Here is a 25,433-nt window from a genome sequence, read left to right as displayed (position 1 = left end):
GAAAGACGCCCAGAATTATACACTAATACACGATGTATTATACAGAAGAGGATTCTCAAACCCCCTCCTTAGGTGCGTCCCGACCTCAGAAACAAAGAGCGTCCTCGAAGAAGTCCACGAAGGCATGTGTGGGAACCATCTCGGAGCTCGGGCACTATCCAAAAAAGTAGTCAGAGCCGGGTTCTACTGGCCGACCTTGCAAAGAGACGCAACAGAGTTTGTGAAAATATGCCCCCCCTGCCAAAAACACGCCAATTTTCACAAGGCACCACCCGAAGACCTTATCAGCATCACTGCGCCATGGCCCTTCGCAAAATGGGGACTCGACCTACTCGGCCCGTTCCCACAAGGACCGGGGCAAGTCAAATACCTCATAGTAGGGGTCAACTACTTCACAAAGTGGATCGAAGCTGAACCTTTAGCCACCATCACGGCTCAGAAAAGCCGCAAATTCCGATACAAGAACATTGTCACAAGGTTCGGAGTCCCCTACTCCATCACAACAGACAATGGAACACAGTTCACGGACACAAGTTTTCAGAAATTGGTGACCGAACTAAAAATCAAACAGCAATTCACATCAGTCGAGCACCCACAAGCCAATGGGCAAGCAGAAGCTGCAAATAAAGTCATCTTGGCCGGGTTAAAACGAAGACTCCAAGAAGCCAAAGGGGCATGGGCTGAAGAGCTCCCCCAGGTGCTATGGGCATATCGGACAACCCCACACTCTACAACGGGAGAATCGCCATTCCGACTAGCTTATGGAATGGAGGCAATGATTCCTATTGAAATAGAGGAAGGGTCACCTAGAACCATCTTCTACAACGAAAAAGATAACCCGCAGGCACAAAGGGAAGAACTCGACTTCCTCCCCGAGGTCCGAGAAGGAGCTCGGATTCGAGAAGAAGCCCTAAAACGGAGAACGGCCCTCAGATACAATCAGAAAGTAATAAAGCGAAGCTTCTCCATTCATGACCTGATTCTAATCCGAAATGACATCGGAACACAAAAGTCGGGAGAAGGAAAGCTAGCTGCAAATTGGAAAGGACCCTACAAAGTGACAGAAGTCCTAGGAACAGGTTATTACAGGATATCCGACCTAGAAGGCAATGAGCTGCCCAGGGCCTGGCACGCCTGTAATCTAAGACGGTACTACAGCTAGAAAGATTTGACCGAGGTGTACTCTTTTTCCCTACAAGGGTTTTTTAATGAGACACCCGGTCAAGTAAGGCACCCGACCTAGTCAAGGGTAAACACTCTGTAAATATTCTTTCTTTTTAATACTAATCAAATTTTTCTATTTTCTTTTGTTCTTCCTCGTGACGAAACAAATCCTGAAAAAGTACCCCGCCAAGGCACATTAATTTATGCTCGACAAAACGCAAAAAATCATTTGCCAAGAGACCACACAAGGTCGGCAAAGATAAAGCGACGAGGTTCAAATTAATGTGAGAAGTTATAAAGTAACTCTGGAAAGGCTCAAAAAGCCAAATAAAAAGAGATTACAAAAATAACTTAAAGGGCCGACCGGCAACAAGGTCGGACCCAACAAAGGAGGTACTCGAAACGTCCGAGGCCCGAGGAAAAGCCCGGACCAGAGAAAGAAGCCTTAAAGGGGCGGAAAACCAAGATTTCGAAAACGCTAGCTAAAAAGTTGTTATCCGAAAACAACTAAAAAGCACAAAAGCGAAAACAAGAAATCAAAACGCTAGCTAAAAAGTTGTTATCCGAAAACAACTAAAAAGCACAAAAGCGAAAACAAGAAATCAAAACGCTAGCTAAAAAGTTGTTATCCGAAAACAACTAAAAAGCACAAAAGCGAAAACAAGAAATCAAAACGCTAGCTAAAAAGTTGTTATCCGAAAACAACTAAAAAGCACAAAAGCGAAAACAAGAAATCAAAACGCTAGCTAAAAAGTTGTTATCCGAAAACAACTAAAAAGCACAAAAGCGAAAACAAGAAATCAAAACGCTAGCTAAAAAGTTGTTATCCGAAAACAACTAAAAAGCACAAAAGCGAAAACAAGAAATCAAAACGCTAGCTAAAAAGTTGTTATCCGAAAACAACTAAAAAGCACAAAGGCGAAAAACAAAAGGTCAAAACGCTAGCTAAAAAGTTGTTATCCGAAAACAACTAAAAAGCACAAAGCGGAAACAAAAAGTCAAACGCGAACAAAAAAAAAAAAAAAAACACCGCATAAAAAAGTTACTACAAGTAGCTAAATAAAGCAAAAGGTGTCCAAAGCGTTCACAGAAACCATCCAAAAAACAAAAGAGCCCACAGGTCGGGCAAAATACCAAAAATACAAGGTCACAGAGGATCAAGGCCCTTTCCAGACTCCGCATCAACTGAAGGCTGCGGAGCAAACATAGAAATCGGAACTGCATCAACGGCAACGTCACCCGGGTTTGAAACCCCCACACCAGATCCATCCCCGGCCAAAGAGGAAGTCGGGTTCTCAACAGGAACTTCGGGGTCGGACGCCGGAACCTCATCCTCGTTTGGAGCAGGAACAATCTTTCCCTCCGTAACGACGTTATCCGTACTGAACAAGCTCAGATCTAGGTCGGGAGCAAGAACCCGAACCTGAGCCTTCAGATTTTCAAACATAGCGTCCATGCCCTTGGCCACATGACTTTCCAGCTCGTAAAACTTGTCCTGCGCAGATTGCAACTCCTCCTTCGTCTCCACAAGCTCGGCATATAGCCGAGTATAATTCTCTGTGGCCGCCTTCGCCATCTCCTCAGATGTCTTCGCTGACGCCACAGCCGCGGTAGCCCTAGCCTTCTCTTTCTCCAAAGAAGCCTCCAGCTCAGTAATCCTGGCAGCCTTCAGTTGACTAATCTTATCAAGCTCGGACTGAGCCTTCTCAAGTCGGGAGCTAGTCGCCCCAAGAGGAGATTTCTTGAACTCCCGGGCAATAGCGGCATGAAGACTAGCCATCCGGACACAGCTCCACGCCATATACTGAAAATGATGCTCCATAGACACATCATCAGTAGAAATAAAGGTCTGAGGAAGGATATGTTGCTCAATCCAACCAAGAGCATCAAAGTCCTTATCATTAAAACCGGCAGAGGTCTTCTGCTTCTTGGAAGGAGGACCCGAGAACGGAGGAGGAGAAGAAGTAACAGTCCCAGAGGCCGGAGGATCCTGACTTATAGCTCGGAACTGAGGAGTCGGAATAGTCTTCGACCGAGTCTGAACACCCACAGTAGCCTTCTGTGGAGAAGATCGGGCAGAATCCTGCCCGGCCTCAATATTCCGAGCAGCAACCGACTTCTTCGTCCGACGAAGGAATTTCATGGAATCCGCCTGAGAAGACATCTCTGCAAAGAAATAGAGAAAAGGATTACAACAACAGAAATTCCACCAAAAACAGGCAATACAAAAATACTACAAAAAGATGAATTTCGGAAGAGGTCGGGAACTACCTAACTCGGAACGGAGAAGGCTTGGATCTCCCAACATTTTCTTCGTGTCCAAGTGAGGTGCCCGACCCCATAAACTGCTCACCACACCCACAAAAGCCTGCTCCACCTCATCTAGACTCTCAAAGGTATACTTAACAGACACTACATTCTCCTGCCAACAAAGAGAAAAAGAAGGCTCCCCACTCTCATCTAGAAAGAAAGGTCGGACGTCTCCAACAGCCCGGACCTTGAAATAAAAGTTCTTAAAATCGTGAAAGGACTCATCATACAGGGTACAAAACTTTCTTCCCTGGTTAGCCCTAAAAGAGACCCAGGACACCTTCCCTCCACCCGACCCCGGCTTCGTCAACACAAACAAATAGGAAAAAAGAGAAATAGAGGGAGAGACACCCAAAAACTGACACAAAAGTTGGAACAGCTTTAAAAAGGCCCAAGAATTTGGATGGAGCTGCGTAGGGGCAAGGTTATAAGACCACAACACCTCGGACTCCAGGTCGGTAAAAGGAAGTCGGACGCTCAGTTTAGAGAAAAAACAATCATAAGCGTAAACGAAGAGCTTCTCGGAACTATCTAAGGGCGGGAAGCACACTCTCTCCTCGGAATCCGGGGCTACTAGCTCATAATCCCTCTCGGACTCTCTATCTTCACATACACTACATTGCCTACGAAACCTAGCTAAATACTCAGAATCTACCACAGAAGGGACTTTTAGAGGAACAGGATCTACCCAACCAAGACCACTCGGAATCTTGGTCGACATTGCTTGAAGAACCTTTCGAGACATAAAAATCTTGCCTACAAAGAAGAGTACAAACAGCAAAACAAAAATCACATAAAGGCAGCAAAAACCCATTCAGCAAAAGCAAGAAAGAAAGATCTTTTAGAAGAAAATACAGCAAACCCGGAGCAAAATACCAGAAAACAAAAAAGAGCCCCCCCATGTACAAACAACAAAGCAATGGCGGCGCCTCTTTTCGGGGCAACCCAGGCATAGAGAAAAAGAAACAGACAAAGAGCCACACAAAAGAACAGAAGCATACGTACACAAAAGAAAAAGAGACGAGAACAAACCTGGAAAGAAAGAGAACGACGAGTTCCGACAGCAAGAAACAGGCGGCGCAGAAGAAACCCCGGAAAAAACGCACAGAAAGAATCGGAGAAGAAGAAAAAAGAAGGAGCGGTGCTCGAAGGAGAGATGGCGAAAACTCAGAAAAACGGAAAAGGGAAACAGAATAAACGAAGAAAATGAGGAAAGGGGCAAATAAATAATGACCTTCACAGAGCCCGAACGGAAATCGAGGAGAAACGGTAAAAAGCAATAAATGCTGAAACGGCCATTTTCAAATTTTGAAAAAGCTACTATGCCCGAGCTCGACCTCTCAAAGGACGAACTCGGGCAGGGGCACTGTTCATACCCTGACCGAGCTCCCCAAACTCGGTAAGTCCATAGCAGGTCCGACCTTGTTCCAAGGCCCACGCCTGAGGTCGGACCTCGGACAAATAAGCTAAAGAAGGCCCATCAAAAGGAACGAAGCCCAAAAACCTAAAGGCCGAAACGGCCTAGGAAAGGCGGTTCCACAAAGATAGGGAAAAAACCCCCAAAAGATAAGATAAAGATAAGAATATCTTATCCAGGGAAGATCACGGCCAACTACTATAAATACACTGGAGCACCCAGGTATAACAGACATTCTATATTCTACACATATCTGCTTGGACCCGTGCTAACTTAAGCATCGGAGTGTCATTGCAGGTACCACCACCCGCCGCTCAGCGCATCAAGCTCGGGTCACGGAACCCCCATCTCGGGTCTTGCCAGAGGACCGAGCTACACGTTTCAGGTAACCCTCGGAACAGCACCTATGTGTGGACACAACTCCGTTCAACTAACCAGCAAGTGTACTGGGTCATCCAAGTAATACCTTACGTGAGTAAGGGTCGATCCCACAGAGATCGTTGGTATGAAGCAAGCTATGGTCATCTTGTAAATCTCAGTTAGGCAGATTAAATTGGTTTATGGATTTTCGAATAATTAATAATAAACAGAAAATAAAAAGGGGTAGAAATACTAATGTAAATCAATAGTGGAAATTTCAGATAGGCGTATGGAGATACTGTGCTCCTCTTGAATCTCTACTTTCTTATTGCTTTCATCCAATCCTTCTTACTCCTTTCCATGGCAAGCTGTATGTAGGGCATCACTGTTGTCAATGGCAACATCTCATCCTCTCAGTGAAAATGGTCCTATGCTCTGTCACAGCACGGCTAATCATCTGTCGATTCTCAATCAGGTTGGAATAGAATCCCTTGATTCTTTTGCGTTTGTCATCACGCCCAGCCTTCAGGAGTTTGAAGCTCGTCACAGTCATTCAATCCCAGAATCCTACTCGGAATACCATAGACAAGGTTTAGACTTTCCGGATCCTCATGAATGCCGCCATCTATCTAACTTATACCACGAAGATTCTGTTGGGGAATCTAAGAGATATGCGCTCGGTCTAAGGTAGAACGGAAGTGGTTGTCAATCACGCGCGTTCAAAGGTGAGAATGATGATGAGTGTCACGGATCATCACATTCATCAAAGTGTTGTGCAACGTATATCTTGGAATAAGAATAAAAGAGAATTGAATAGAAAGTAATAGTAATTGTATTGAAACTTGAGGTACATCAGAGCTCCACACCCTTAATCTATGGTGTGCAGAAACTCCACCGTTGAAAATACATAAGTGAAAGGTTCAGGCCTGGCCGAATGGCCAGCCCCCAAAACGTGAGTTCTGGAGGCTCAAACCTACTGTCCACCCCATACTACTATATATTGTTGGAAAGCCCTGAACGTCTACTTTCCAATGCCGTTGGAGTGCATCATTTGGAGCTCTACAGCTCGAGTTATACTCCGTCGAAGGTGCAGAGGTCAGTTGGCCTCACTGCAGGTTGCCACCATGTTCGTTTATGCACATTGCGGGGCAGTTTTCTCCCTCAATTTTAGTGTCCACCATGCAGTGCCATATATGCTTGGAAAGCTCTCAATTCCTACTTTCCATTGCTTTTTGAATCACCTCATTTGGAGCTCTGTAGCTCATGTTATTCTTGTTGGAAGTATACCCCTTTAGGCTGTTGTGGTGTGTGGCGCCAACGTTTGCCAAAAAGTTTGAGGCAAACGTTGGCGCAAGCTTTTTCCTCCAGGGTGTTTGTTTTATGATGCCAACGTTTGCCAAAAAGCTTGAGGCAAACGTTGGCCCAAGCTTTTGCTCCAGGGTGTAGTCAAGCTCCTCCAAAAGTTTGAGCTAAAGTTTGAGGCAAACTTTAGCTCAAGCTTTTTGTCCTCTCTTGCTCTTTGTTTTGAGCCACGCGTTTCTTCCTTTGGGCCACGCTTTTCTTCCTTGATTTGGTCATGGGTCACACTTTTAGAAGCGTGGCCTAAGCCTCCAAAGTGTGCTCCAACTTCAAAGTGTGCCCAAAATTCCTCTTTTCTTCTTTTTAGCTTATTTTGTGCTCTTTTTGCTTCTTTTTCTTCTTATTTCCTACAAAGTTTATCAAATCAAAAGATCAAAGAAATGTACCAGTTAAGCACCCAAGAATGCAATATTTAAGCACTAATCATAAATTTCTTGTATGAAAAAGCATAGAAAAGCATGACATGGTGACATGTCATCACCTGCCATGGCAGAGGTTAATTACATGGGTGAACCTTATGGAAACACCTATAACTCACCATGGAGAAATCATCCAAATTTCTCCTGGAAGGATCAACAAAAGCCTCAACAAGGCTTTAACAATGGTGGACGCAATAGGCTGAGCAATAGCAAGCCATATCCATCATCTTCTCAGCAACAGACAGAGAATTCTGAACAAAACACTTCTAATTTAGCCAATATAGTCTCTGAGCTGTCAAAGGCCACTTCCAGTTTCATGAGTGAAACAAGATCCTCCATTAGAAATCTGGAGGCACAAGTGGGCCAGCTGAGTAAGAAAGTCATTGAAACCCCTCCCAGTATTCTCCCAAGCAATACAGAAGAGAATCCAAAATAAGAGTGCAAGGCCATTGATATAATCAATGTGGCCGAATGCACAAGAGAGGAAGAGGACGAAAATCCTAGTGAGGAAGACCTCCTGGGACGTCCCTCAAGCAAGAAGGAGTTTTCTATTAAGGATCCAAAGGAATCTGAGGCTCATATAGAGACCATAGATTAAGGGTGTGGAGCTCTGCTGTACCTCAAGTTTCAATACAATCACTATTACTTTCTATTCAATTCTCTTTTATTCTTATTCCAAGATATACGTTTCACAACACCTTGATGAATGTGATGATCTGTGACACTCATCATCATTCTCACCTATGAACGCGCGTGATTGACAACCACTTCCGTTCTACTCTAGGCCGGGCGCATATCTCTTAGATTCCCCAACAGAATCTTCGTGGTATAAGCTAGATAGATGGCGGCATTCATGGGGATCCGGAAAGTCTAACCTTGTCTGTGGTATTTCGAGTAGGATCCTGGGAATCTGGAAAGTCTAACCTTGTCTGTGGTATTCCGAGTAGGATTCCGGAATTGAATGACTGTGACGAGCTTCAAACTCCTGAAGGCTGGGCGTTAGTGACAGACGCAAAAGAATCAATGGATTCTATTCCAACCTGATTGAGAACCGACAGATGATTAGCCATGCTGTGACAGAGCATTTGGACCATTTTCACTGAGAGGATGGGATGTAGCTATCAACCAAGGGTGATGCCTCCAGACGATTAGCCGTGCAGTGACAGCGCATAGGACCATTTTCCCGAGAGGATTGAAAGTAGCCATTGATGATGGTGATGCCCTACATACAGCTTGCCATGGAAAGGAGTAAGAAGGATTGGAAGAGCGAATAGTAAAGTAGAGTTTCAAGAGGAGCACAGCATCTCCATACACCGATCTGGAATTCCCACTCTTGATTTACATAAGTATTTCTATCCCTTTTTATTTTCTTTTTATATTTGATTTTCTAAATTCCATAATTTTATCCTCCTGACTGGGATTTACAAGATGACCATAGCTTGCTTCATACCATATGTCAATTTATTTGAATTAAAACTAAACAAGAGAAACTGTTATTTGTTGAATACAATTACCAAGCCAAGATTTGCCATGAATAAGGATCTCTTGGTGATGTATTAACAAGAACAATTAATAAAAGAAAACAAAAGAATAAAAAAAAGGTGACTAAAACAAAGAGAATGCAAATGAAATGTCAAAACAAAAGAAAAATAACAATGCAAAGGCAATATGATTATGCAGACAAGTGATGTTGCTGGATGAGTTACATAGAAAAATAAGTGGCACACCAAACTTAGAATCTTAGTGTGACACTTTCATGTAGAATTGATGCAATCATCCAAAGGAATTGAAAATAATTTGTTGCAAGGCAACACCAAACTTAGAATGTTATCATATGCCAATTTATTGAAATTTAAACAAGGCAAGGAGAAGGAATGTTACCTACTGTTGACCTATTCTTCACTTTCTTCCTCTTCTTCCAGTTTGTTAAGAGGAATGACCTCAAAGGGGGAGAAGATTCAGCTAGTGTCCCTTGTCTTGGCCTCTTCTCAGCAAGCTTCCTTTTGCACATGGCTTGATTGACCTTGCTTGCTGGACCAGGGACATGATTGGTGCTCTTGTTAGTTGCCTTCACTTCTTGGATGTCAAGACATGGTTGCTGTGTGATGTTTGGAGTTTCGTATTCATCCAGAGCTTTTTGAATTGGTGGTTCCATGAGCTTTTCTACTATGTACTTCTCTGCTTCACTTGAGTGTAAATTTTCTGGAATGACTTCCTCACTTTCTTGCTCCTCCACTCCTTTCTTTGCACCCAACATTTGACTTAATAGTTCTTTTATGGAGGAGGTTTATTGTTCTTCCCAAGATTTCTTCATCTCCTCTGCATATTTTTCGATCACAGATTCAAGGGATGTTTGTGAGGGTTGTGAATGTTCATGTTCCTTTGTCACCTCAAGTAGCGTTTGTGAATGTAAAATCCTTGGCTCATGTCCCTCATCCTTCATTGCAATTTCACTTGACACAGGGACCTTTTGTTTTTGTTTTTCCATTTTCTCCTTCCATGCATTCGACAATTGGCATAACTGCACTTCCATATTTTTGAGGGAGTTCTCTTGTTCTTTCTGGTACTTCTCTTTCTCCTCCACAAATCTTTTGAGCATGGACTCAAGGTTTGAGATTCTTTGGCTATTGGAAGTTTGTGTGAGTGGTAAGTTTTGAAAGGGGCTTTTTGTTGAAGCATGGTCAAGTGATGATATCTTTGGATGAATATCATATGGAGCATTAGAATTCCTTTCCCAGCCACCATTGGAATTATGACTTGCATCATTTTGTGGTGAAGGGAAATATCCCATATGGTTTTCTTGCTCATCTTGTGTCTGTGAAGCAAATCTCCATGGATTGGAGTGCTTAGAATCTGTGATTTCTTGGTGATATTCCCAACCACCATTAGAGATTGGTGATGGTGGGTGATATCCCATAAAATTTTCTTTGACCATAAGATGAGTTGAACTCCATTTGTATTTTGTAAACATCAATGAAATTTGAAATTCATGTCACAGAAAAAGAATTTCTTAGTGAGGCAATAACTCAAACACCTTGCTATCAATTTAAAACAGAGAACAAAAACAAAAAAAATGCTTGATCTAGACTTCTCACCCACTTAATCATTGTTGATCTAATCAATCCCCGGCAACGGCGCCAAAAACTTGATGGTGTTTTTGTGGAAAAACGAATTTCCAAACACATAGATCTAACCGGCAAGTATACCGGGTCGCATCAAGTAGTAAAACTCACGGGAGTGAGGTCGATCCCACAGGGATTGATGGATCAAGCAATTTTAGTGGGTAATTAGTTTAGTCAAGCTAACATTTAGAGAATTGTGCGAAATTGTAGCCAACAGAAAGTAAATGACAATGAATTTAAAGTTGCAGAATGTAAATTGGCAAGTAACTTAAAGGGCAAGAAATGTAAATTGCAAGAATCTTAAATGACAAGAAATATAAAATGCATTAAATGTAAAGGGGAGTAGGTGCTGGAAATTAAAGAGAGCAATAGATCAAAGCTTAGAGAAACTTGCAGGAAAAGTAAATCAGATCATGAACAGAGATGTAAAATGCAGAGCACTTGCAGAAGAATTAAATTGCTTGAAAGTAAATTGAATTCAGTGAGAACAGAAAGCAATGAGAACCAAAGATCAAAATCAAGCTCAATGTAAATTAAATTGTAAACTTGCAGCAAAGGAACTTGTAGTAAAGGAGAAATTAAAATCGCAGAAGAAGAACAGAGAGAATTCTCAAGGTGACATTGAAACAGAATTCCTTCAATGCTCAACCCAAGATTCAAAACAGAAATGAAACTAAAGAGAGAGTTTTCTAATCCTAATGCTCCCTAGTGGAGCTCGCCTCCTTATGCTCTCTATTAGAGCCCCCTCCCCTCAATAAAATGAAACAGATGCCTATTTATAGGCATTTTTACAAAATGAAAATGAAATTCAAAACAAATTACAACTAAAATAAAATTTCTATTCTAACTATCTCTTGTGCCTTTGAGTGGTGTCAATTGGGCCCTTGCTCTTGATGGAATTGGGTTGATAGAGGCCTTGGTTGATTGCTCTTGGAGTTGGGGAGAGAACCAAAGTGAACCAGGTTTGGAATCATGAAAGCTTGAGTAAAAGTTTGAGTAAAAGTTTGAGGCAAACTTTTACTCAAACTTTTTATACCAGCTACCCTCATTTGCTGCTACCAACGTTTGGGCTAAAGTTTGGGGTCAAACTTTTAGCCAAACGTTGGGCCTTCTTGCATGCATGTTGGGCTACTACTTTGTCTGCTTGTCAACGTTGCAATTTTCATGCCCCTATAGACTATTATATATGGTTAGAAAGCTCTGAATGTCAGATTTCTAACCCAATTGGAATCACCTCAATTGGACATTTACAACTCATGTTATGCTCATTTGAAGAGGACAAGGTCGCTGGCTTTGGTGTGCAGCATTTGAGGTAAAGTTTGCCTCAAACGTGGTCGAAAACGTCAGTTCTGGAGGCTCAAACCTATTGTCCACCCCATACTACTATATATTTTTGGAAAGCCCTGAATGTCTACTTTCCAATGCCATTGGAAGCGCATCATTTGGAGCTCTACAGCTCGAGTTATACTCCGTCGAAGGTGCAGAGGTCAGTTGGCCTCACTGCAGGTTGCCACCATGTTCGTTTATGCATATTGCGGGGCAGTTTTCTCCCTCAATTTTAGTGTCCACCATGCAGTGACATATATGCTTGGAAAGCTCTCAATTCCTACTTTCCATTGCATTTTGAATCACCTCATTTGGAGCTCTGTAGCTCAAGTTATTCTTGTTGGAAGTATACCCCTTTAGGCTGTTGTGGTGTGTGGCGCCAACGTTTGCCAAAAAGTTTGAGGCAAACGTTGGCGCAAGCTTTTTCCTCCAGGGTGTTTGTTTTGTGATGCCAACGTTTGCCAAAAAGCTTGAGGCAAACGTTGGCGCAAGCTTTTGCTCCAGGGTGTAATCAAGCTCCTCCAAAAGTTTGAGCCAAACTTTAGCTCAAGCTTTTTGTCCTCTCTTGCTCTTTGTTTTGAGCCACGCTTTTTTTCCTTTGGGCCACACTTTTCTTCCTTGATTTGGTCATGGGTCACGCTTTTAGAAGCGTGGCCTAAGCCTCCAACGTGTGCTCCAACTTCAAAGTATGCCCAAAATTCCTCTTTTTTTCTTTTTAGCTTATTTTGTGCTCTTTTTGCTTCTTTTTCTTCTTATTTCCTACAAAGTTTATCAAATCAAAAGATCAAAGAAATGTACCATTTAAGCACCAAAGAATGCAATATTTAAGCACTAATCATAAATTTCTTGTATGAAAAAGCATAGAAAAACATGACATGGTGACATGTCATCACCTGCCATGGCAGAGGTTAATTACATGGGTGAACCTTATGGAAACACCTATAACTCACCATGGAGAAATCATCCAAATTTCTCCTGGAAGGATCAACAAAAGCCTCAACAAGGCTTTAACAATGGTGGACGCAATAGGCTGAGCAATAGCAAGCCATATCTATCATCTTCTCAGCAACAGACAGAGAATTCTGAACAAAACACTTCTAATTTAGCCAATATAGTCTCTGAGCTGTCAAAGGCCACTTTCAGTTTCATGAGTGAAACAAGATCCTCCATTAGAAATCTGGAGGCACAAGTGGGCCAGCTGAGTAAGAAAGTCATTGAAATCCCTCCCAGTATTCTCCCAAGCAATACAGAAGAGAATCCAAAATGAGAGTGCAAGGCCATTGATATAATCAATGTGGCCGAATGCACAAGGGAGGAAGAGGACGAAAATCCTAGAGAGGAAGACCTCCTGGGACGTCCCTCAAGCAAGAAGGAGTTTCCTATTAAGGATCCAAAGGAATCTGAGGCTCATATAGAGACCATAGATTAAGGGTGTGGAGCTCTGCTGTACCTCAAGTTTCAATACAATCACTATTACTTTCTATTCAATTCTCTTTTATTCTTATTCCAAGATATACGTTGCACAACACCTTGATGAATGTGATGATCCGTGACACTCATCATCATTCTCACCTATGAACGCGCGTGATTGACAACCACTTCCGTTCTACTCTAGGCCGGGCGCATATCTCTTAGATTCTCCAACAGAATCTTCGTGGTATAAGCTAGATAGATGGCGGCATTCATGGGGATCCGGAAAGTCTAACCTTGTCTGTGGTATTCTGAGTAGGATCCTGGGAATCCGGAAAGTCTAACCTTATCTGTGGTATTCCGAGTAGGATTCCGGAATTGAATGACTGTGACGAGCTTCAAACTCCTGAAGGCTGGGCGTTAGTGACAGACGCAAAAGACTCAATAGATTCTATTCCAACCTGATTGAGAACCGACAGATGATTAGCCGTGCTGTGACAGAGCATTTGGACCATTTTCACTGAGAGGATGGGATGTAGCTATCAACCAAGGGTGATGCCTCCAGACGATTAGCCGTGCAGTGACAGCGCATAGGACCATTTTCCCGAGAGGATTGAAAGTAGCCATTGATGATGGTGATGCCCTACATACAGCTTGCCATGGAAAGGAGTAAGAAGGATTGGAAGAGCGAATAGTAAAGTAGAGTTTCAAGAGGAGCACAGCATCTCCATACACCGATCTGGAATTCCCACTCTTGATTTACATAAGTATTTCTATCCCTTTTTATTTTCTTTTTATATTTGATTTTCTAAATTCCATAATTTTATCCTCCTGACTGGGATTTACAAGATGATCATAGCTTGCTTCATACCAACAATCTCTATGGGATCGACCCTTACTCGCGTAAGGTTTATTACTTGGACGACCCAGTACACTTGCTGGTTAGTTGAACGGAGTTGTGTCCACACATAGCAAAGAGCCACAAGAATAATTCCATATAAAATAAAGAATACAGTATTGTGAGTATCACAATTTCGTCCACCAAACACCAAACTTAAATTGTTGCTTGTCCCCAAGCAACTGAAAATAAATTAAGATAAAAAGAAGAGAATATACTGTAAATTCCAAAATATCAATGAATATTAATTCTAATTAGATGAGCGGGACTTGTAGCTTTTTGCTTCTGAACAGTTTTGTCATCTCACTTTTTCCTTTGAAGTTTAGAATGATTGGCTTCTCTAGAAACTTAGAATTTCGGATAGTGTTATTGATTCTCCTAGTTAAGTATGTTGATTCTTGAACACAGCTACTTTTATGAGTCTTGGCCGTGGCCCTAAGCATTTTGTTTTCCAGTATTACCACCGGATACATAAATGCCACAGACACATGACTGGGTGAACCTTTTCAGATTGTGACTCAGCTTTGCTAGAGTCCCCAATTAGAGGTGTCCAGAGCTCTTAAGCACACTCTTTTTGCTTTGGATCACGACTTTAACCACTCAGTCTCAAGCTTTTCACTTAGACCTTCATGACACAAGCACATGGTTAGTGACAGCTTGATTTAGCCACTTAGGCCTGGATTTTATTTCCTTGGGCCCTCCTATCCATTCATGCTCAAAGCCTTGGATCCTTTTTACCCTTGCCTTTTGTTTTTAAGGGCTATTGGCTTTTTCTGCTTGCTTTTTCTTTTTCTTTCTATTATTTATTATTTTTTTTGCAAGCTTTCTTTTTCACTGCTTTTTCTTGCTTCAAGAATCAATTTCATGATTTTTTCAGATCATCAATAACATTTCTCTTTGTTCATCATTCTTTCAAGAGCTAACAATTTTAACATTCATAAACAACAAGATCAAAAGACATATGCACTGTTCAAGCATTCATTTAGAAAACAAAAAGTATTGTCACCACATCAATATAATTAAACTATATTCAAGGATAAATTTGAAATTCATGTACTTCTTGTTCTTTTGAATTAAAACATTTTTCATTTAAGAGAGGTGAAAGATTAATGGAATTATTCATAACTTTAAGACATAGTTACTACTACTAATGATCATGAAGTAGAGACACAAAACATAGATAAACACAACATAAAAACCGAAAAGCAGAAAGAAATAAGAACAAGGAATGAATCCACCTGAGTGAGGGTGGCGCCTTCTTGAAGAACCAATGGTGCTCTTTGAGCTCCTCTATGTCTCTTCCTTGCTTCTGTTGAATGATTCCTAGTAATTTTGGTGTTCCTACCCTTAGTTGCTTCCAATAATTATGTGGAGGACAATTTATCCCCCGAGGTATCTCAGGGATTTCTTGATTTGCAGTCAAATATTCTACCACTGAGCTATAAACCCTTTACATGAGTCTTTCCATCTCCCATGACTCAGAGGTGGAAGCTTTTGTCTTCCCTTTTTTCTCTTCTTCTTTTTTTTTTGGATGTCTCTGGCCTTAGGTGCCATTAATGGTTATGGAAAAGCAAAAAGCTATGCTTTTACCACACCAAACTTAGAAAATTGCTCGCCCTCGAGCAAGAGAAGAAGGAAAAGATGAAGAATAAGAAGAAGATATGGAGGAGATGGAGGGATATGTGTATTCGGCTATATGGGTGGGATTGGGTGGGAAAGAGATTTTGAATTTTGAAGGTAGGTGGGGTGTATGGGAAAGAGTGGATGGATGTGAGTGGTGAATGGAAAACAGAAGGGATGAATATGAATGGAGAGAGAGAGGGCGAGGTAGGTGGGGATCCTGTGGGGTTCACAGATCCTGAGGTGATCCTGTGGGATCCACAGGTCCTGAGGTGTCAAGGAATTCCATCCCTGCACCAAATAGGGATGTAAAATGCCTTTGCACATCATTCCGGTGTTTAAACGCCCATTGGTGCATGTTCTGGGCGTTCAACGCCCACATGTAACATGTTTCTGGCGTTGAACGCCAGTTTCATGCTTGTTACTGGCGTTCAGCGCCAGCTTTTCTTCTCTAGGCACATTCCTGGCGTTCAGCGCCAGAATGTTGCTTGTTTCTGGCGTTCAGCGCCAGAATGATGCTCTATTCTGGCGTTGAACGCCGGCCAGATGCATCTTACTGGCATTGAACGCCAGCCTATGCTTCCTCCAGGGTGTGATTTTTTTCTTCTGCTATTTTTGATTCTGTTTTTAATTTTTATATTTTTTTCGTGACTCCACATGATCATGTACCTAATAAAACACAAAATAACAATAATATAAAATAAAATAAAAATTAGATAAATAAAATTGGGTTGCCTCCCAACAAGCGCTTCTTTAATGTCAATAGCTTGACAGTGGCTCTCATGGAGCCACAAAGGTGATCAGGTCAATGTTGTATAGTCCCAACACCAAACTTAGAGTTTGGATATGGGGTCTTAACACCAAACTTAGAGTTTGGTTGTGGCCTCCCAACACCAAACTTAGAGTTTGACTGTGGGGGCTCTTCTTGACTCTGAACTGAGAGAAGCTCTTCATGCATACTCTCTTTTGTCACAGAGGGATGGCCATGTGCCTTAAACACAAGGTAGTCCCCATTCAATTGAAGGACTAATTCACCTCTGTTGACATTTATCACAGCTCCTGCTGTGGCTAGGAAAGGTCTTCCAAGGATGATGCAATCATCCTCTTCCTTCCTAGTGTCTAAGATTATGAAATCAGCAGGGATGTAAAGGCCTTCAACCTTTACTAACACGTCCTCTACTATTCCATAAGCTTGTCTCAATGACTTGTCTGCCAGTTGTAATGAGAACAAGGCAGGTTGTACCTCAATGATCCCCAGCTTCTCCATTACAGAGAGTGGCATAAGATTTATCCCTGACCCCAGATCAAACAGAGCTTTTGCAAAGGTCATGGTGCCTATGGTACAAGGTATCAAAAACTTGCCAGGATCTTGTTTCTTTTGAGGTAAAATTTGCTGAATCCAGGTATCCAGTTCATTAATGAGCAAGGGAGGTTCACTTTCCCAAGTCTCATTACCAAACAACTTGGCATTCAGCTTCATGATAGCTCCTAAATATTGAGCAACTTGCTCTCCAGTCACATCTTCATCCTCCTCAGAGGAAGAATAGTCTTCAGAGCTCATGAATGGCAGAAGGAGATTTAATGGAATCTCTATGGTCTCTATATGAGCCTCAGATTCCTTTAGATCCTTAATAGGAAACTCCTTCTTGCTTGAGGGACGTCCCAGGAGCTCTTCCTCACTAGGATTTTCGTCCTCTTCCTCCCTTGTGCATTCGGCCACATTGATTATATCAATGGCCTTGCACTCTCCTTTTGGATTCTCTTCTGTATTGCTTGGGAGAATACTGGGAGGGGTTTCAATGACTTTCTTACTCAGCTGGCCCACTTGTGCCTCCAGATTTCTAATGGAGGATCTTGTTTCACTCATGAAACTGCAAGTGGCCTTTGACAGCTCAGAGACTATATTGGCTAAATTAGAAGTGTTTTGTTCAGAATTCTCTGTCTGTTGCTGAGAAGATGATGGAAAAGGCTTGCTATTGCTCAGCCTATTGCGTCCACCATTGTTAAAGCCTTGTTGAGGCTTTTGTTGATCCTTCCATGAGAAATTTGGATGATTTCTCCATGATGAGTTATAGGTGTTTCCATAAGGTTCATCCATGTAATTAACCTCTTCCATGGCAGGGTTCTCAGGATCATAAGCTTCTTCAGAAGCTGCCTCTCTAGTACTGTTGGATGCATGTTGCCATCCATTCAGATTTTGAGAGATCATGTTGACCTGTTGAGTCAACACTTTGTTCTGAGCCAATATGGCATTCAGAGCATCAATTTCAAGAACTCCTTTCTTCTGAAGTATCCTATTATTCACGGAATTCCTCTCAGAAGTGTACATGAATTGGTTGTTTGCAACCATATCAATGAGTTCTTGAGCCTCTTCAGGCGTTTTCTTTAGGTGAATAGAGCCACCTGCAGAATGGTCCAATGACATTTTCGAAAATTCAGATAGACCATAATAGAATATATCTAATATGGTCCATTCTGAAAACATGTCAGATGTACATTTTTTGGTCAGCTGCTTGTATCTTTCCCAAGCTTCATAGAGGGATTCACCATCTTTTTGTTTGAAGGTTTGAACATCCACTCTCAGCTTGCTCAGCTTTTGAGGAGGAAAGAATTTATCTAAGAAGGCTATGACCAGCTTATCCCAGGAGTCCAGGCTATCCTTAGGTTGTGAATCCAACCATATTCTAGCTGTGTCTCTTACAGCAAAAGGGAAAAGCATGAGTCTGTAGACTTTAGGATCAACTCCATTCGTCTTTACAGTCTCACAGATCTGCAAGAACTCAGTTAAAAACTGATAAGGATCTTCAGATGGAAGTCCATAAAACTTGCAGTTTTGTTGCATTAAAGCAACTAGTTGAGGCTTAAGCTCAAAGTTATTAGCTCCAACGGCAGGAATGGAGATGCTTCTTCCATCAAATTTGGACGTTGGCTTTGTGAAGTCACCAAGCATTCTCCTTGCATTATTATTATTTTCGGCTGCCATCTCCTTCTCTTGTTCGAAAATTTCTGAAAGGTTGTTTCTGGATTGTTGTAACTTAGTTTCTCTTAGTTTCCTTTTCAGAGTCCTTTCAGGTTCAGGATCAATTTCAACAAGAGTACTTTTTTTCCTGTTCCTGCTCATATGAAAGAGAAGAAAACAAGAAAAGAAAGAGGAATCCTCTATGTCACAGTATAGAGATTCCTTTGTGTTAGTAGAAAAAGAGAGGGGAGAAGAATGAAGAAGAATGGTTCGGATTTTTAGATGAAGAGAGGTGAAGAGAAGTGTTAGTACTTAAATAATTAAATAGAATAAGAAAAGAGAGGGAGAATTTCGAAAATAATTTTGAAAAAGGGGTTAGTATTTTCGAAAATTAAAAGATGAGATAGAATTAAAATTAAAATAATTAATTAATTAAAAAGAATTTTTTTTTCAAAAAAAGAGAGAGGTATTTTCGAAAATTAGAGAGGGAAAAGTAGTTAGGTGGTTTTGAAAAAGATAAGAAACAAACAAAAAGTTAAATAGTTAGTTGAAAAAGATATTAAAATCAAATTTGAAAATGATAAGAAGATAAGAAGTTAGATAAGATATTTTTTTAAATCAAATTTTTGAAAAAGATATGATAAAAGATAAAAAGATTTAATTCAAAAATTTAAAATTACCTACTTCACTAACAAGAAACTACAAGATAAGATTCTAGAACTTAAAGATTGAACCTTTCTTAACAAGAAAGTAACAAACTTCAAATTTTTGAATCACTCACATTAATTGTTAGTGAGTTTTTTGAAAATATGATATAAAAGATAAGAAAAAGATTTTGAAAGATAATTTTTAAAATTTTCGAAAATAAGAAGAAAAAATGGAAAAGATATGATTTTTGAAAAAGATTTTGAAAAGATAAGATTTTTAAAATTGAAAATTTGACTTGACTTGTGAGAAACAACTAATTTTAAGCGTTGGATAAACTCCAACCATCCCCTAGCCATGGGCTTGAGGTCATGCCTTCTCAGTTGAACCGGCTTCCTTCTTGAATCTCTCTTCCATTGAGCGCCCTCTTCACAAATGTCTATGAGGACTTGGTCTAACCTTTGATCAAAGTTGACCCTTCTAGTGTAGGGGTGTTCATCTCCTTGCATCATGGGCAAGTTGAATGCTAACCTTACATTTTCCGGACTAAAATCTAAGCATTTCCCCCAAACCATTGTAAGCCAATTCTTTGGGTTCGGGTTCACACTTTGATCATGGTTCTTGGAGATCCATGCATTGGCATAGAACTCTTGAACCATTAAGACTCTGACTTGTTGAATGGGGTTGGTAAGAACTTCACAACCTCTTCTTTGGATATCATGTCGGATCTCCGGATATTCACTCTTTTTGAGTTTGAAAGGGACCTCGGGGATCACCTTCTTTATGGCAACAACTTCATAGAAGTGGTCTTGATGCACCCTTGAGATGAATCTCTCCATCTCCTATGACTCGGAGGTGGAAGCTTTTGCCTTCCCTTTTCTCTTTCTAGAGGTTTCTCCGGCCTTGGATGCCATAAATGGTTATGGAAAAACAAAAAGCAATGCTTTTACCACACCAAACTTAGAAGGTTTGCTCATCCTCGAGCAAAAGAAAGAAGAAGAGAGTAGAATAAGAAGAAAAAGAGGAGATGGAGATGGCTTTGTGGTTCGGCCAAAGGGGGAGAAGTAGTGTTTAGGCTGTGTGAAAATCAAGGAGTGAAGATGGGTTTATATAGGGGTGGAGAGAAGGGTATGGTTCGGTTATGAATGGGTGGGTTTGGGAGGGAAAGTGGTTTGAATTTGAATGGTGAGGTAGGTGAGGTTTTATGAAGGATGGATGTGAGTGGTGAAGAGAATAGTAGGATTTGATAGGTGAGGGGTTTTTGGGGAAGAGTGGTTGAGGTGATTGGTAAATGGGTGAAGAAGAAGAGAGAGGGTGGTGGGGTAGGTGGGGATCCTGTAGGGTCCACAGATCGTGAGATGTCAAGGAAAATTCATCCCTGCACCAAGTGGCGAGCAAAAATGCTCTTTATGCCAATTTTGGCGTTAAACGCCGGGCTGGTACCCATTTCTGGCGTTTAACGCCAGCTTCTTGCCCTTTCCTGGCGTTTAACGCTAGTTTGGTGCCCCTTTCTGGCGTTAAACACCCAGAATGGTGCCAGACTGGGCGTTAAACGCCCATTTGCTGCCCTTACTGGCGTTTAAACGCCAGCAAGATCTTCCTCCAGGGTGTGCTGTTTTTCTTTCTGTTTTTCATTCTATTTTTGCTTTTTCAATTGATTTTGTGACTTCTCATGATCATCAACCTACAGAAAACATAAAATAACAAAGGAAAATAGATAAATATAACATTGGGTTGCCTCCCAACAAGCTCTTCTTTAATGTCAGTAGCTTGACAGTGGGCTCTCATGGAGCCTTACAGACATTCAAAGCAATGTTGGAACCTTCCAACACCAAACTTAGAGTTTGAATGTGGGGGTTCAACACCAAACTTAGAAGTTGGTTGTGGCCTCCTAACACCAAACTTAGAGTTTGACTGTGGGGGCTCTGTTTGACTCTGTTTTGAGAGAAGCTCTTCATGCTTCCTCTCCATGGTAACAGAGGGATATCTTTGAGCCTTAAACACAAAGGATTCTTCATTCACTTGAATGATCAATTCTTCTCTGTCAACATCAATCACAGCCTTTGCTGTGGCTTGGAAGGGTCTGCCAAGGATGATGGATTCATCCATGCACTTCCCAGTCTCTAGGACTACGAAATCAGCAAGGATGTAATGGTCTTCAACCTTCACCAAAACATCCTCTACAAGTCCATAAGCTTGTTTTCTTGAGTTGTCTGCCATCTCTATTGAGATTCTTGCAGCTTGCACCTCAAATATCCCTAGCTTCTCTATTACAAAGAGAGGCATTAGGTTTATACTTGACCCTAAGTCACACAGAGCCTTCTTAAAGGTCATGGTGCCTATGGTACAAGGTATTGAGAACTTCCCAGGGTCCTGTCTCTTTTGAGGTAATTTTTGCCTAGACAAGTCATCCAGTTCTTTGGTGGGCAAAGGGGGTTCATCCTCCCAAGTCTCATTACCAAATAACTTGTCATTTAGCTTCATGATTGCTCCAAGGTATTTAGCAACTTGCTCTTCAGTGACATCTTCATCCTCTTCAGAGGAAGAATACTCATCAGAGCTCATGAATGGCAGAAGTCAATCCAATGGAATCTCTATGGTCTCAGTGTGAGCCTCAGATTCCCATGGTTCCTCATTAGGGAACTCATTGGAGGCCAGTGGACGTCCATTGAGGTCTTCCTCAGTGGCGTTCACTGCCTCTTCCTCCTCTCCAATTTCGGCCATGTTGATGGCCTTGCATTCTCCTTTTGGATTCTCTTCTGTATTGCTTGGAAGAGTACTAGGAGGGAGTTCAGTAATTTTCTTGCTCAGCTGTCCCACTTGTGCCTCCAAGTTTCTAATGGAGGACCTTGTTTCAGTCATGAAACTTTGAGTGGTTTTGATTAGATCAGAGACCATGGTTGCTAAGTCAGAGTGGCTCTACTTAGAATTCTCTGTCTGTTGCTGATAAGATGATGGAAAAGGCTTGCCATTGCTAAACCTGTTTCTTCCACCATTATTGTTGTTGAAACCTTGTTGAGGTCTCTGTTGATCCTTCCATGAGAGATTTGGATGATTTCTCCATGAAGAATTATAGATGTTTCCATAGGGTTCTCCCATGTAATTCACCTCTTCCATTGAAGGGTTCTAAGGATCATAAGCTTCTTCTTCAGATGAAGCATCCTTAGTACTGCCTGGTACAGCTTGCATTCCAGACAGACTTTGAGAAATCATATTGACTTCTTGAGTCAATATTTTATTCTGAGCCAATATGGCATTTAGAGTATCAATCTCAAGAACTCCTTTCATCTGATTTGTCCCATTGTTCACAGGATTCCTTTCAGAAGTGTACATGAATTAGTTATTTGCAACCATTTTAATGAGTTCTTGAGCTTCTGCAGGCGTCTTCTTCAAATGAAGAGATCCTCCAGCAGAGCTGTCCAGTGACATTTTGGACAGTTCAGACAGACCATCATAGAAGATACCTATGATGCTCCATTCAGAAAGCATATCAGAGGGGCACTTTCTGATCAATTGTTTGTATCTTTCCCAAGCTTCATAGAGGGATTCACCTTCCTTCTGTCTGAAGGTTTGGACTTCCACTCTAAGCTTACTCAATTTTTGAGGTGGAAAGAAAAAAGAAGGCATTGACTAGCTTTTCCCAAGAGTTCAGGCTTTCTTTAGGTTGTGAGTCCAACCATATCCTAGCTCTGTCTCTTACAGCAAAAGGGAATAGCATAAGTCTGTAAACCTCAGGGTCAACCCCATTGGTCTTGACAGTGTCACAAATTTGCAAGAATTTAGCTAAAAACTGATGAGGATCTTCCAATAGAAGTCCATGGAACTTGCAATTCTGTTGCATTAGAGAAACTAATTGAGGCTTAAGCTCAAAGTTATTTGCTCCAATGGCAGGGATAGAGATGCTTCTCCCATAGAAGTCGGGAGTAGGTGCAGTAAAGTCACCCAGCACCTTCCTTGCATTGTTGGCATTGTTGTTATTTTTGGCTGCCATGGGTTCTTCTTCTTTGAAGATTTTTGTTAGGTCCTCTACAAAGAGTTGTGCCTTAGCTTCTCTTAGCTTTTGCTTCAAGGTCCTTTCAGGTTCAGGGTCAGCCTCAACAAGAATTCTTTTATCTTTGCTCCTGCTCATATGAAAGAGAAGAGAACAAGGAGATATGGAATCCTCTATGTCACAGTATAGAGATTCCTTGAGGTGTCAGAGGAAAAGGAAAATAGAAGGAGGGGGTAGAAGAATTCGAACTTATCAAAAGAGATGGAGTTCGAATTGTTCATTGAGGAGGAGTGTTAGTCTATAAATAGAAGGATGTGAGAAGAGGGGAAGAAATTTTCGAAAATTAAGTAAAGATTCGAAAAACATTTTGAAAAAATACTAATTGATTTTTGAAAACTTAAGAGTGGAAAAAGAAATTAAGTGATTTTTGAAAAAGATTTTGAGATTAGAAATCAAAAAGATATGATTGAAAACTATTTTGAAAAGATTTGATTTTGAAAACTAATGACTTGGCTAACAAGAAAGATATGATTCAGACATTAAACCTTTCTCAACAGAAAAGGCAACATATTCTGAGATGTTGAATCAAATCATTAATTGATAGCAAGTATTTTTGAAAATGGAAAGAAATTGATTTTGAAAACATATGATTGAAAAGATATGATTTGAAACAGATTTGATTTTGAAAAATTTTGGAAACTTGAAAAAAAATTGCATTAAAAACAAAATCTTTCCTCTTGTGCCATCCTGGCGTTAAACGCCCAGAATGGTATCCATTCTGGCGTTTAACGCCCAAAACACTACCCTTTTGGGCGTTAAACGCCCAACCAGGCACCCTGGCTGGCGTTTAAACGCCAGTTTTCCTTCTTCACTGGGCGTTTTGAACGCCCAGCCTTTTCTGTATAATTCCTCTGCTGTATGTTCTGAATCTTCAGTTTTCTGTATTATTGACTTGAAAAGACACATATTAAAAAAATTTTTTGGATTTTTAATGATGAGGAATAATCAAAATGCAACTAAAATCAAATAACAATGCATGCAAGACACAAAACTTGGCAGTTTGTATACTACTGACACTAACAAAATGAGAATGCATATGAGAAACACAAAAATACTCAAGACAAGAGAATTTAAAGATCAGAGCAAGGAAATCATCAAGAACATCTTGAAGATCATTTAAGACACATGAATGAATGCAAGAAGAATCAGAAACATGCAATTGACAACAAACTTTAAATGAGACACTAGACTCAAACAAGAAATATTTTTGGATTTTATGATTTTGTAATTTTTTTTGGATTTTTTCGAAAATTAAGTGGAAAAGAAAATAAAGATATCAAAATTCTTAATAAGAATTCCAGAAATCATGCAATGTTAGTCTAAAGCTTCAGTCTAAAGAAATTAGACATGGCTAGCCAAGCTTCAGCAGGACATTACATTCAAGAGCTAAATTGATAAGAATCAATCAGCTTTGGTGATGATAAGAACATCACCTTGAAACACTAGAATTCATTCTTAAGAACTCTGAAGAAAAATGCCTAATCTAAGCAATAAGATGAACCATCAGTTGTCCAAACTCAAACAATCCCCGGCAACGGTGCCAAAAACTTGGTGCACGAAATTGTGATCATCAATGGTGCCATCAACTTGGTACGCTCAATTGCAATCTCAACTCTTTATCACAACTTCTCACAACTAACCAGCAAGTGCACTGGGTCGTCCAAGTAATAAACCTTACGCGAGTAAGGGGTCGATCCCACGGAGATTGTTGGTATGAAGCAAGCTATGGTCATCTTGTAAATCTCAGTCAGGCAGACTCAAATGGTTATGGATGATTTATGAATAAAACATAAAATAAAGATAGAGATACTTATGCAATTCATTGGTGAGAATTTCAGATAAGCGTATGGAGATGCTTTGTCCCTTCTGTCTCTCTGCTTTCCTATTGTCTTCATCCAATCCTTCTTACTCCTTTCCATGGCAAGCTGTATGTTGGGCATCACCGTTGTCAGTGGCTACAGTCCCGTCCTCTCAGTGAAAATGTTCAACGCACTCTGTCACAGCACGGCTAATCATCTGTCGGTTCTCAATCAGGTTGGAATAGAATCCAGTGATTCTTTTGCGTCTGTCACTAACGCCCAACCTTCAGGAGTTTGAAGCTCGTCACAGTCATTCAATCATTGAATCCTACTAAGAATACCACAGACAAGGTTTAGACCTTCCGGATTCTCTTGAATGCTGCCATCAATTCTAGCTTATACCACGAAGATTCCGATTAAGGGATCCAAGAGATATCCACTCAATCTAAGGTAGAACGGAGGTAGTTGTCAGGCACACGTTCATAGGTGAGAATGATGATGAGTGTCACGGATCATCACATTCATCAAGTTGAGGAACAAGTGATATCATAGAACAAGAATAAGCCGAATTGAA

General features: G+C 41.0%; 1 non-coding gene across 1 annotated transcript; it reads left to right on the top strand.

Annotated features, from left to right (window-relative positions):
• Positions 1 to 22,492: 22,492 nt before the first annotated feature.
• LOC130937449 (small nucleolar RNA R71) lies at positions 22,493 to 22,600 on the top strand. The gene has a single exon (XR_009068669.1). It is a non-coding gene; the product is annotated as a small nucleolar RNA R71 (small nucleolar RNA).
• Positions 22,601 to 25,433: the final 2,833 nt, after the last annotated feature.

This window comes from Arachis stenosperma, chromosome 6, assembly GCF_014773155.1.
Source record: "Arachis stenosperma cultivar V10309 chromosome 6, arast.V10309.gnm1.PFL2, whole genome shotgun sequence".
Lineage (NCBI taxonomy): Eukaryota > Viridiplantae > Streptophyta > Magnoliopsida > Fabales > Fabaceae > Arachis > Arachis stenosperma.
Note: the sequence above shows the minus strand (reverse complement) of the source record. Positions and strands in the feature narration are given on the sequence as shown.